The sequence below is a fragment of the Pagrus major genome, chromosome 18 (genome assembly GCF_040436345.1).
Source record: "Pagrus major chromosome 18, Pma_NU_1.0".
Lineage (NCBI taxonomy): Eukaryota > Metazoa > Chordata > Actinopteri > Spariformes > Sparidae > Pagrus > Pagrus major.
This window is the reverse complement of record NC_133232.1, coordinates 37419843-37431969: the sequence shown is the minus strand read 5'-3', so window position 1 is coordinate 37431969 and position 12127 is coordinate 37419843.

The following is a 12127-nucleotide window of genomic DNA, read 5'->3' as shown; positions in this document are numbered from 1 at the left end:
TCTCTCTCTCTCTCTCCAGTGAAGTTGTTCAGATTTGTTAATGTAAAGCAGTGCTGTTGAAAAGAAGAAACAAAGAAGAGATGAAAACTACTTTTGTTTCTGTCTCACACGTTTTCACCAGTTTATTGAGGAGGTCAGGTCAGGTGATGTATTCTGTGAGGCCACGTCAGCTCTGAGTGTAACGTTGCGCTGGAAAAAGTTTCAGCTGTAATGTAAGCTTAATCTGTAGAATGACTTCATTAAGGCACAATCACTTTCACTCCTTGCGTAAAGCCCTTTGGTGCTGCTGCGAAAAGTTCAAGTTCAAGCAGCTTTTATTGCCACACAATCACTGCGACCAGCTTTTATTCAGATGACATTTAGAGTAATAATCTGCCCCATTTTCTTGTGAAATGTTTGTTTTTCTTCTTCACTCTGTGACTGATTGATCCAACACAACAGTAATTAAATCCACAACAAACTCACAACAGCCTTTCACGTACTCTTCTACACACTGAAGCATTGAAGGGCTGCAGAGATTAACATACATCAACAAAATGACCAAATCTGCTCACTGTGCGTGTGGAGCTAAAAGTAGCCTGAAGGGCCTGTTAGAAAACAAAACCTTTGCACCCAAAATGATGCTGCACGACTCAATTACAAGGAAACGCTGTTATGTTGGGGTGATGATATCTACAATGTTGTCGTGCTGCAGAGTATTAGATCTTTGCTTCGATGTTCAGGGTTTGATCCTGATGTGAGACGGTGGTAAATAATTTGTCTGCATATTGATTCACTGGCTCAAATAAGAGATACGTATTATACACAGTGTAAAGAATGTATGGTTCTGTGGGATGAATTAAAAGTGAGAAAAATGTGGATAAAGTCACAACATATAAATACCATCCTGATGAAGAAGGAACAACAGAGAAAACATTGAGGCATGGAATTTGAATTATTTTGAGGCGGCGACGTGAATGTTTCCCTCAGATTTCTTTATTTGTTTGAGGAGCTGAAGGTTAAATAGTTTGTTGTTGTGTTGTTTTTCAGAGGCTGATGGAGCTCAGTGGTGAACTGATAACATTCTGTTAAAATGTGACGTGATCCATGATATTAAGCCCCTTTCACACATGCAGTCTACTCCTAACATTTCCTGCACTGAGCCATGTGTGAACATTCAGGGATATCTGTCCTGCCAGTTTCCACCTTCAGACCGAGTGCTGGCACGGCTGTGTCGTGAAGGTGAGCAGTCACATTTCATACGTGTTTCTGATTCAAGTAGATCATGAAGACAATTACTGGTCCCGAAAACCTCTTGAATATTAAATACATTCAAAGAACAAAGACAAAAACAGCTTCTCACCCACCAAGTTACTGAACATTTTATTGTTTTCATTGTTTATGATTATGCCAGACATGTTTGCTAATTATTGCTTTCATTGATCTATTTGCTCTTATTTGGGCTTGATAATTTCTCACCATATCAGTATCCATCTATCCTTTATGACTGTTAACTCAGGGCGTTGCTGTAAAAGAGCTTAATGCTCAGTCAGTTTTCTCTGAATAAACAATGGATGATGATGATGATGATGATGATGATGATGATGTCTTCTGCCGCATACACATAAATCCGGCCTTGCAGCATCTTCTTCTGTTGCGTTTTATGGCAGTTGACATCCATAGTTGTTGCATTACCGCCATCTACTGGACTGTCCCGTGCTTTATCTATTGGAAGCATTTCCATGGCGAGTGTGAAAATGTGAATTACAGAAATGTCCCTGAACGTAGCTGCATGTGTGAACAGTGCAACCCAGTCACCAGAATTCATGTTGGCAATGCTCGTCTCCACAAACCATGGACATGTTGAAACGTAGGTTCAATTTTCACTTTTACGTTTGCTTATGGTCTGATTATGTTTGGGCACAAAACCACTTAAAATATCCTGTTTTAGGTTAAAATACCTGTTTTGTCACCACAAACTGGCTGGACATGTCCCGAGGTCGTCTTAAAAATATCCACGGATGTCATGCTTAGATATGTTGAAACACTTTGGTCCCGCAGCAAAACTATCCAGTGGTTTCACACTTACAAATGCTGAAACACAGTTTCACACTGTGATCTCTGGCTTGGCAGCATTATCATCTGTAACTTCACTACCATCCCGCCGCAAATTTGAAAACACCTGGTTTGTGTGACGACATCTTATTCAGGCGATTGGGCTAAATAGTGAAAATCACTCATGGTGCCTAAAAGATTGTTCAAGTAATTTACCAGGAACTTTTTGTGAAAGAGCCTGTACTAGCCGAGATGGGTGGAAGAGGTTATTTTTTATTTGCTCTTACACAAAACCAACAGAAACGTCCATGAAACTGGAGACCACAGAAACATCATGCAAGTAAACAAGGCGGTTTTCTTCCTCAGATCAGAGACTCGGCTCTAAATCCTGAAAATGCCAGGCCTCGTGGAGCAGATGGACCTCACAGTACACTCATGAAATATTTTTAGATTTCCACGAGAAGCATTCCAATATTTGTTTAGATTGCAAGTTAATGAGAAGAATGACAGGGGGAGCTAGCATAAACAGTGATCACTGTCATGTCTCAACAATACAGAGAAGAGTATGCGATGCTAGAGAAAGACATCCCAGTGTTGGACACACTGTTTGACTGACAGGGGATCTCTGGGAAGCGCCGAGCAGAAAATACCACAGCATGACTGAGCAAAACCTCGCCAACATGAAAAAAACCTCTGAGGGTGCCTTTTATAAAACTTCATACTGGAAATGAAGTCAAACTTAAAAATTTCCAACTGCTATATTGTACAGTTTGTGAATGATGACCTCCAGGTAATGACATCTCCCAAAAAGAAAAGAAGTCTTAAGGGGAGCTACTTGTAAAATTCAGCATTTTAAATTGCCTCCTGTTGATTCGATCCAGACTCCCTCTGTGCTCCTCTACTGTTGTCTCCCCCTTCACTGAATAACTCACATTCCCCAGTCGCTGCATTGCCTCGTATTATGTAGCATGAGCACAAGCAAAGGCCTGGCAGTGCATGAATAGGGTCAGTTAGATTTCAAACCTCTCCCGATGAAAGGAGCCCTGGCTGCGGTTGGAGACACTGGAGCTGCTCCCGGCAGCTCCACAAAGGCTAGCTTTCAAAAAAGAAAGGAGATGAGGGACGGGTTAGAGGGTTTTTTTCTTTCTTTCTTTTACCTCATCTTCCATACAACCAGGGATAGAAGAGTTGTTAGAGAGCAGGAGAAAGACGGAGTAGTGGGTAAAGTGTGGGTGCAAGAGAGAGCCACAAAGAGAAAGAGAAGATCGGCATTTTGCTTAGAAGGGAAAGAAAGGAAGTGAAGAAAGGTGATGTTAGAATCAGGGGAATGAGAGAAAAAGCTGAAAGGGGAGGACATACAGAGGTACTCTATTAGTGTTTTTCATTATGGGTGCAGATACTTGTGACGAGCTGAGCCGTGAGCAACCATGACCACTCAAGCCATGCCGGCACAGTGCAAATGATTTTCCACAGCGTGGCACGGCGAGGTTAAAGGTGTTGTTTACCATGATGACATGTTGGAGCTGCGGGGTCCAGGCCGCCATTCCGAACGTTCACTTTCATGTTTCGGAATGCCGGCCCTTAATTATTTTTGAAAAAAGGGCGCCATTCCGAACCTGAAACCCGAACCATAACCATAACCCGGTCGGAATGGCGGACCGTCGGAATGGCGGTCCTTCGGAACGGGTGTCGCCCCCCGGAGCTGCGATGGTGCTGCAGAAAAATGCAGTAGCAGCTCATCCAGCAGCTCGCTGTCCATACCGTACGGTGGAAACCTGTTGTTGTTAACAAATTGCACCACTTACAAGGCTTTGCTTCCTCAGGGATAAACACATTGAATTTCCTAAAGCTGCTTCATGATAAAACCCCCCAGGAACCTTCAGGTCAAATTCACATGTAAACAGATATTTTTCAACACTAATATTTTTCCCTTCCATTACACGACAACATGACCTTCATTTTACATAAATCATTGTACACACAACAATGCTAATGTGATCCCAAAGACTAAAACAAGCACGCAGGATCTGTAGGTGGTGATAAAATCTACGTCAACAATAAGAGAACATTCTGAGCATGCACGATTGTTCTGTTGAAATAAAATGATCCATAACCACAGTATTAGCAGTGCTAGCTAAACACAAACAAACCGGCAGTCTGCCGTTTTGCTGTTTCAGACAAATGCTCCTGACACAAAACCACAGTAGGCATTGAGGCCATCAGGCAGCTGAGCTGAAGACGTTGTTTCCCAAACTCTCCATTCTACACGACCACACGGATAAACAGAAACCGGAGTTTTCAAAAAGCTGTCGAATTCATACTCAAATCAGTAGGGGGCAGCATATCACCAGAGTTACCGCTACCTGCTGCTAACTGTAGCTGCCATTAGCCCTGCAGTTAGCAGTATGGACAGGGAGCTCTGAGCATCAGTTGGTGTTTACGCTGCTTGTTCAGGAGCTTTGGACTGTGACGGGCCAGGGCTAACTAGTTAGCATGCGATCTTTGCAACAATAAATTGCGGTCATAACATCAAAACTGTTATTTCTTCACATTCTGTTCATAATTGTAGTTATTTTTTGAATGTTTACATCTAAAATGTTTCAACTTTAACACAGCTTCAATAAAGGCACAAAAGACAAAGAAATGAAAAAAAAACAAAGCTACAAAAGTTGTGACTGTTGTGTCACTGAGTTTAGCAGGAGACACAGCAGGTTGGGTGGACGCTACTGTTCCCTGCTGTGAGGACACAGTGTGACACAAGTGTACGTGGTTTGGCTCAACCTGGTCTCCTAAAAATAACATATTTACTGTTGCAAAATAATTGGATATAAATGTTTCAAGGAAAATTAATACAACCGCTATTATGTTTTCTATTAAAATGATGAGGAAAATGTTGTTAATTAATGCTGTTTATTACTGTCACCAGACACAAAGTGCTTTAGCTGAACCACTGACCGCAGTTTGGATGTGAACCCTGGACTCTGGTGTCACAGTTTTACTTCCCATTTTTTTGTGTACTTTTGATCTGGGTTTTTTTTTTTTCGTCACTTGAGATAGGCACCTTCCAATTAAGGGAAATCTTAAGCATAAATGATTCTGTCGGCTGTGTATTTCCTACTTTGAGGAAGGCCCTTTCCTCAAGAAACTGTTTTCCCAGTTTAATGTGAATGAACTTGACTGTCCTGCACAAAGCCCCGACCTCATCTAACATCTTTGGGGCGAACTGGAATGCCAACTGTGAGCCAAACCTTATCGCCCAACATCAGTGCCCCAACCTCACAAAAGCTCTTGTGGCTGAATTGGATGAAATCCCTGCAGCCGGGTCCCAAAATCTGTTGGAAAGCCTTTCCAAAAGTGGAGCTCTTATAGCTAAAACTTACTGCAATTACCAAGATTTTGGAATGAGATGTGTGTTTGTGCACTTTTGGCCATTTTTGGTGGCGTAATTGAAACCCACAGAGACCCGGGGGATCGGTTATAGAATAACAAAGACATGGAGGAGGAAGATGGTGAGTGATTAGGAGGGGAGGTAAATGAGATAATGCCAGTGACAGGCAGGTATAAAGAGAGGAGAGAGTATTAGCTTCAGAGTAAAAGAAAGACAAGTCAAGTATTGGTCTGAGTGGAGAGAGCGAGAGAGAGAGAGAGAGCGAGGGGAGAGGCTCTGCTGCGTGTCTGAGAAACCCTGCTGTAAAATGCCAGCTCACACAAAAGAACAGGTGTTTGGCGGTTTAAGGTTTCAGGCAGAGGGAACTGATGGGATAACTGGGATGTTGACATTCAGCGACGACAAAGGAGAGCCTGTTCATGGACGTTATGTTGTTTTAAGGGAAAATATGCATAAAAGATTAAGGCATTATGAGCCATATGACGATGACAGCTATGAAATGTTATTCAGTGGATATCTGGGGCTAGATCTTTATTACACTCTGACAAATCCTGAGATCCAAGGGCCTTATGTGGAGGCACAAAGAGCCCAATTTGTCTCTTGTCCGTTTGCTTTTACCAGCTCAAGACCAAAAAGGCAGTTTCTGGATTGACATTAAGTTGTCTTTTCAAGGTATTGCTTTCTGTCCAGGTGATCGGCCTAGTTGAATAATCTTTTGCCCAGAGGGAAATTCAATACCTCGAAAAGTACAACCCCCGAGGGGAACAAATTACTGTTTTAAGTGTCCCATGCTGACAGGTGAGAGGCCCGGCCTTCACAGCTCATTTATTGCAGCTCTTTGTCAAATGTTATTGTCCATTTGCGAGCCGAGGGCGCCGTGTGTTCTTGCTCTCACAGCACTAATGTTTGTTTGTGGGTTCCTTGCATGATGATGACGGTAATACTGTTACAGTATGACCATACAGCCGAGGCTGGGGTTAAGTGCTTCACTTGATGGGACATTGATTTTAAGAATTCAACACTCGTAGCTCCAAGCTCACGTTTTGCTTTTGCAGACTCACCACAGGCTCCATTACTGAGTGAATGTCAACCTCATCAATAAGAGTCCATTCATTAATGACCAAAATGGAATTTTTCTCTATAAAGTCTTCAAGTTTTGTCTTTTCTTTCTTCCCTCCACGTTCGTCTCTATCCGTTCGCAGTGACCTGAGACGGATCTTAATGTCAGCCAGCCGACAAATATGAACTTTGAAATATGATTTGTGTCATTGCAGGTAATGATATATGCCACAGTGCATCATAGCCTGTGTTAAGGAAAGGGATGTGCCTGAAGCTGGACGATGCATCAGAGTCAGTCAAATTAATTGCCCTTTTACAAAACAGGAAGTGATTTGCTTCAAAATGAGATCTCCAACATTTGAAGAATCAAACTGTCTCCACCTCCCTGACATCTTTATACATGAAGATAGATGACACAGTATGCAGGTCAAGTCCTGTATAGTGACATTTGATCCATCCTGAATCATATAGTTCAACATTAAACAGAAATGGTGCAACACTGAGTGTTAGGTTTTGTTGTTGTTTGGATATCTTCTGATGTATCGTGTTTTGTAATGCGCTGACAGCTGCACAGTTTCATAGAACAAAATAATGGTGCTGCAAATATACAGTAAAAGGCTTCTGACTTGTATTATTGACAGTTCGATGCCAATCAATACAAGGTGAAATCAGCTCATACTGGTGTGATGGACAGTCCTTTCCCTCAAGACAAGATATGGACAAAACATCTTGGACTCGTTTCAGTCTAAGTTTGCCTGGTTCCGGTCCATTTAAATATTTATTACATTTTATACTTTATTTTCTACATTTAGAACTGGCAGTAGTTTTGAAATTGATTGATAATTTAAGTACCAAACATTAATATTTAGAGCTTTTTACATGTAGAAATGTAAAGTTTTTCTCCAATTTATATGACTGAATTCAAATCTATGGGTTTTGATATTTTGTCATAAGAAATACACTATTTGAAGATGTCACATTAGACTCAGGGAATCGTCATGACAACAATGAAGGATAAAATGAAAGAAATGATCTATAATTAAGTCAGTATAGAAAATGTTACAGCATAGAATATTTTCCCGAATATACAAACACCCAGCACATTTTCAACACTGGCTTTTGGGAAAAGATGTTCCGAAGATTTCTCAGACTTCTGGAAAAGTTTCCCTCGATACGATTAATCCTGGAAGAAGATTCAGCAGTTCTTGTCCTTGAAGCCTCTCCGGTGAAAGTGAAGTATGTCTTTAAGTGAAGCGAATTATTTTTATCAGTCACATCATGATATGATTCAGTCCCCTCTCCATTTATGTAGGAAAGATGTCCAGAGATGCTTTCTACTCTCTCTCACTCATCAGGAATGTATTTTCTCCATGGCAATAAAACATGAGAAACTCCTGAAGGTCAGACTGGACTCTCTACTTCCTTTCAGGGCTAACAGACAGAAACAGACATGAAGAAACTCACACTAACCGAGAAATGGCAAGAATTCAAAGGTAGCTCACTCTATGCTGGCAGCATACTCACTATACTCTCTTCTGTAGCTAGCTTTGGCTGTAGCAATTTGCTGCCATCAGCAAGTAACCTCATTTATGGGGAGTCACCACAGGTCTCGCCTCCAACAGGCTCAGCTGTGTCCCAGTGAACACAGCTGGACTCCAGACTGGGACTGAACACAGCCTCAGACTGACGAAGGCCACTTTGACAACAGGGGACACAGTACAGAGGTGATTTACAGCAGCTCCCAACAGGAATATGACTTCAGAGACGACAAGACAAATATTTTTTGTAAAAGTACTTCCTTTCTTAATATTTTGTGAATTTATTTTGTTCACTTATTAGACTAAATAGTGATCTCACCACTTCTACATCTTCCAGCTGAAACTACTATTTGACGATCACCTCTTGTGATACAAAGTGGTGTTAGGAGACCGGACGGGTCAGGGCCGGCTGATTAGCATGCTCATTTCAGTTGACATCTGTGCTGTACAATAGGCCTACGAAGATGTCAGATGACAACACTGTTGTTTCTTCACACTCTGATGATAATGTTAATTCATTTTTTGAATGTTTTAAACACATTTTGGCCATCTATTACAAACTGCCCCTTTAAAGCAATAAAGAACCCAACAGTTGTGATATATAGTTTACATGTGCAATGCTCTCCTATGACTTGGTTTCAATCCTCTTTGGACTCAAACTTGACTTGTTGGGGTCTTAGCTCTGACTTGAACTAAGCTAAGGTGCTGATGTCTTCAGACCCAGTTATGTTAGTAGGTGGTACAGCCCGTTTACCCCGTGGACTTCAACCGTGCAGTGCCAACTTTCTACCGAGTCGTGTGGCCTGGCCTAGATACACATGAAATGTAACAGCCTGGGGCTCCTATTTTGTACCATTCTCTTCCCTAACCATATTTCAGGCCTATTCTCACAAGGGCAAGATATGTCCCTCCCAGGCACAAAGCAGCAAAGTGGTGTAGACGGAGGGTACCCAGCAGAGTCGGCTGTCAGGTGCGACAAATTAATGGCAAATCTAACCCGGCGCTGCTGCCAGGCAGGCAGGGGTGGCAGCTGTTCGACGAGAGACTCGCTCTCGCTGCTGCGCACATTAATGTGGCATGGAAACTTGTTTCAGGCATCACTGAGACAATGTTTACGAGCTCTGATTTCTCCTGAAAGGTGAAGCATGGACGGAGGGGGGGCAGAGACCAGCTGTCGGCGAAGCCCGATGGATTTGAGTCAGCAAAGAGGCTCTGCTGTTAATGATTGCTCTCGAGGACGGCTTTCACACCACGGAAGGTGAAAATCAATGGCTGCAACATGTGGCCTGAAGTCACCAATATCATCGCTGAAGGCTGTTTTTTTTCACATGACATCCTGTTAGGTGTTTTTGAGTGAAAGATAGCTCGACTGCACATGTTCAGGCTTTTCCACTTTGATTCAAAATATGCTTTTTTGGTTATAATGCTCTGAAATACCTCACAATGTCAGGTTTTTCCCCTACCCATGCCAGCCTTATCCCTGTGCTCTCTGACTTTCATTCATCCAGCCACAGTTTACAGAAACAAACTGTGAGCGTTGTCGTCACAAGTTCACTGAGTTTGAAATCGCACCCGGCTGCCCGCCCCCTTCCTCTGTCTCTGCGCCACTGCCACTGAAATGTGTTTGTCTGATTGCTTCTGAAAGCCTGCACTGACCTGAAAACAACTTCCAAAATTATAAGTAACCTCCCCTCCCCTCCTTTAATCCAGTGGATGCATGATGGGAAAGTGGCCCCCTCGTTCACACATCCAATCAAAGTCTTTAGAAAGATCAAAGGTGTCTCTGGACACTAATGCAAATCTCTAAAGATTAACACCGGATGAAACCACTGTGGAATTTTCAGCAACTCCGAGTTAAACCCTGAAACCCACTGACAAGAAAAAGAGAAGTCAATAGCATCAGCGGAGCCCGACTTGAAATGATCGGCCCATCCAGTGTAAAACCAAATAGCCACAGCCCCTTTACTTAATGCTGTTTCATGTTTCAAAGGCATTTAGCTGCACTTTCATTCTGCATTTTCATTCATCACATGTCCACACTTCCTAAACATTCCCTCATTATCAGCATTGTTCACTTTTATAAACCACTGTATTATGTAGAACTTGATAAAACACCAGTCATCACAAAAAACCCTTTAATGCTTCTTGTCATTCCAGTAGTTTGCAATGAATAATAAAAAAGCAGAACCACTGAACATAATGAGGTGCACCCGGTCAACATGGATTTTCAGATTGCAATAAATGACTGAAAAACCAATTTTAATTTCTGTAAAGCTGTCGCTGCTGTAATAGACTCTACTCAACATCAATTATACTGTGTAACTCGCATACTGTTAATGAAACTGTGAGCGTCAGGCTCTACAGCCGCATGTCACTGTGACTCTGACAGTCTGTTTACTGTAACAGGTCGGCTGTATTAAAGCAACGTTACGTCACTTTTTTACATGAACAGCTTCAGCATCATGTTGATGGCACAGTGATGTAACAGGGTGAATGGTGTCACTTGTTTCTGCTCTGTGTAACTTCAGTGAGCCGGTTGGGTCACAGCGGAACATACATGTTTACTTCAACATATAACATTGTTATGACGTTTGTTTGTAGTAAGCACCTATCTGACAAACTGCCACAGACCTGGGATCTGTATTTACGACGGTGGCTACAAAATGCCATTTTCTACATAATGTCACTTTAATGTAACAGATCAGTTGTAATCTGTTTACAGATTTAACAGACGTAACGTAATAATCTGACATTTGGGGAAATATTCCTAGTCTTGGTACGATTCAGATCATATCTGTATGGTAAATATGAAGCTACAGTGAGCAGCTGGTAAGCGTAGTCGTAGCTGTTGTGCTATTTTTCCATCTCGATTGTTTTGGTGCAAGCTGCAGAGATTTCAGCCTTTTCTCACTCAACGTGTTGCTCAAAGTGCACAAAAATACAAATAAATCTCATCAGCAATGTCTCTTTCCAGAAATAATGAACCAGCAACATTAGTAGTGAAGATAATCTAAACCCAAAATGTCGTCCTATTCCCTTTCAGAGCCTCAAAATAAGTTATTGGCATTCGGATCACGTCAGGTTTTTTATGCACAGATCTCACAGCACACATCATCAGATCACCAGGTAATAACAGCCTGGTGTGTGCTGTGTTTCTTTTCCATAGTAATGAATGTGAAGTTTGTTCTCACCTGCCATCTTTCATCTCACACCTCTGCTTTGTGCCATTTCTAATTTTGTGTTCTTTCTTTTGGTCCTCTACATGTGTTTGAATCCATTCTGACCAAAGCAGGATGTGACTTGGTTATATTTGGAAACCCTTTGGAAAAAATCCTCAGCAAATATTTCAGGATTGCATGGAAGCGTTCCAACAAATTATAGCTCTGGTGTCACACTCGGATCTCGTGCTGATTGATTTCTGTTCAGCATCCTTTAAAATAGCATGGAGCTGTTCAGTCTGGACCCAGCAGAGGTTTAAATATGCTGGTATGTGGACATGTGTGGCTCAGTAGATGCGTGCAGCAGTGATTCCCCTGCAGTATCCTGACTGGTGCAATTTCCAAAGGGCCCGGGTGAGAGAGTTGTGCACTCACTCATCCGTTAAGTGAACACCCAATCGCGGGTCTGAACTGGTGCACCGGCTAAGTTACAAGTTGTGACAAGCTCAGATGGCTCCCTGACTCTCAGGCCACGGTATTTATTAAAGTCTATTCAGCTCTGTGTCTTGCAAAAATAAACAGAGTGCCAGGCTGCTGCAGAAAGTGCTGACAGTGAGCATACTTTATCCAGGTTGGAATAGAATGGGACTGAGCCTTATAGCCCTGAGGATACCAAGCCTGCAGGGGGAAGAGCAAAGCAGCAGCTCACTCTGCAGACGGAGCCCTATAGTGGTGCAACTACGTGAGCAGACCTTCTCCTTTCCAGTTGACTTCAGGTGCAGTCATTTGCAGAATGAACTGGTTGTGTTGCTGGAGAGAGAGAGCAGCAGGGAATGTGTGCAGGGGGGAGGCGGAGAGGGAGAAAGATTACGAGACAGAAAAAGAGTTGAAGAGCGCCGTGCTCTCCTGCCAAAGAGGGTAATGAGGAGAGGAGCTGCAGAGAGAGGAGG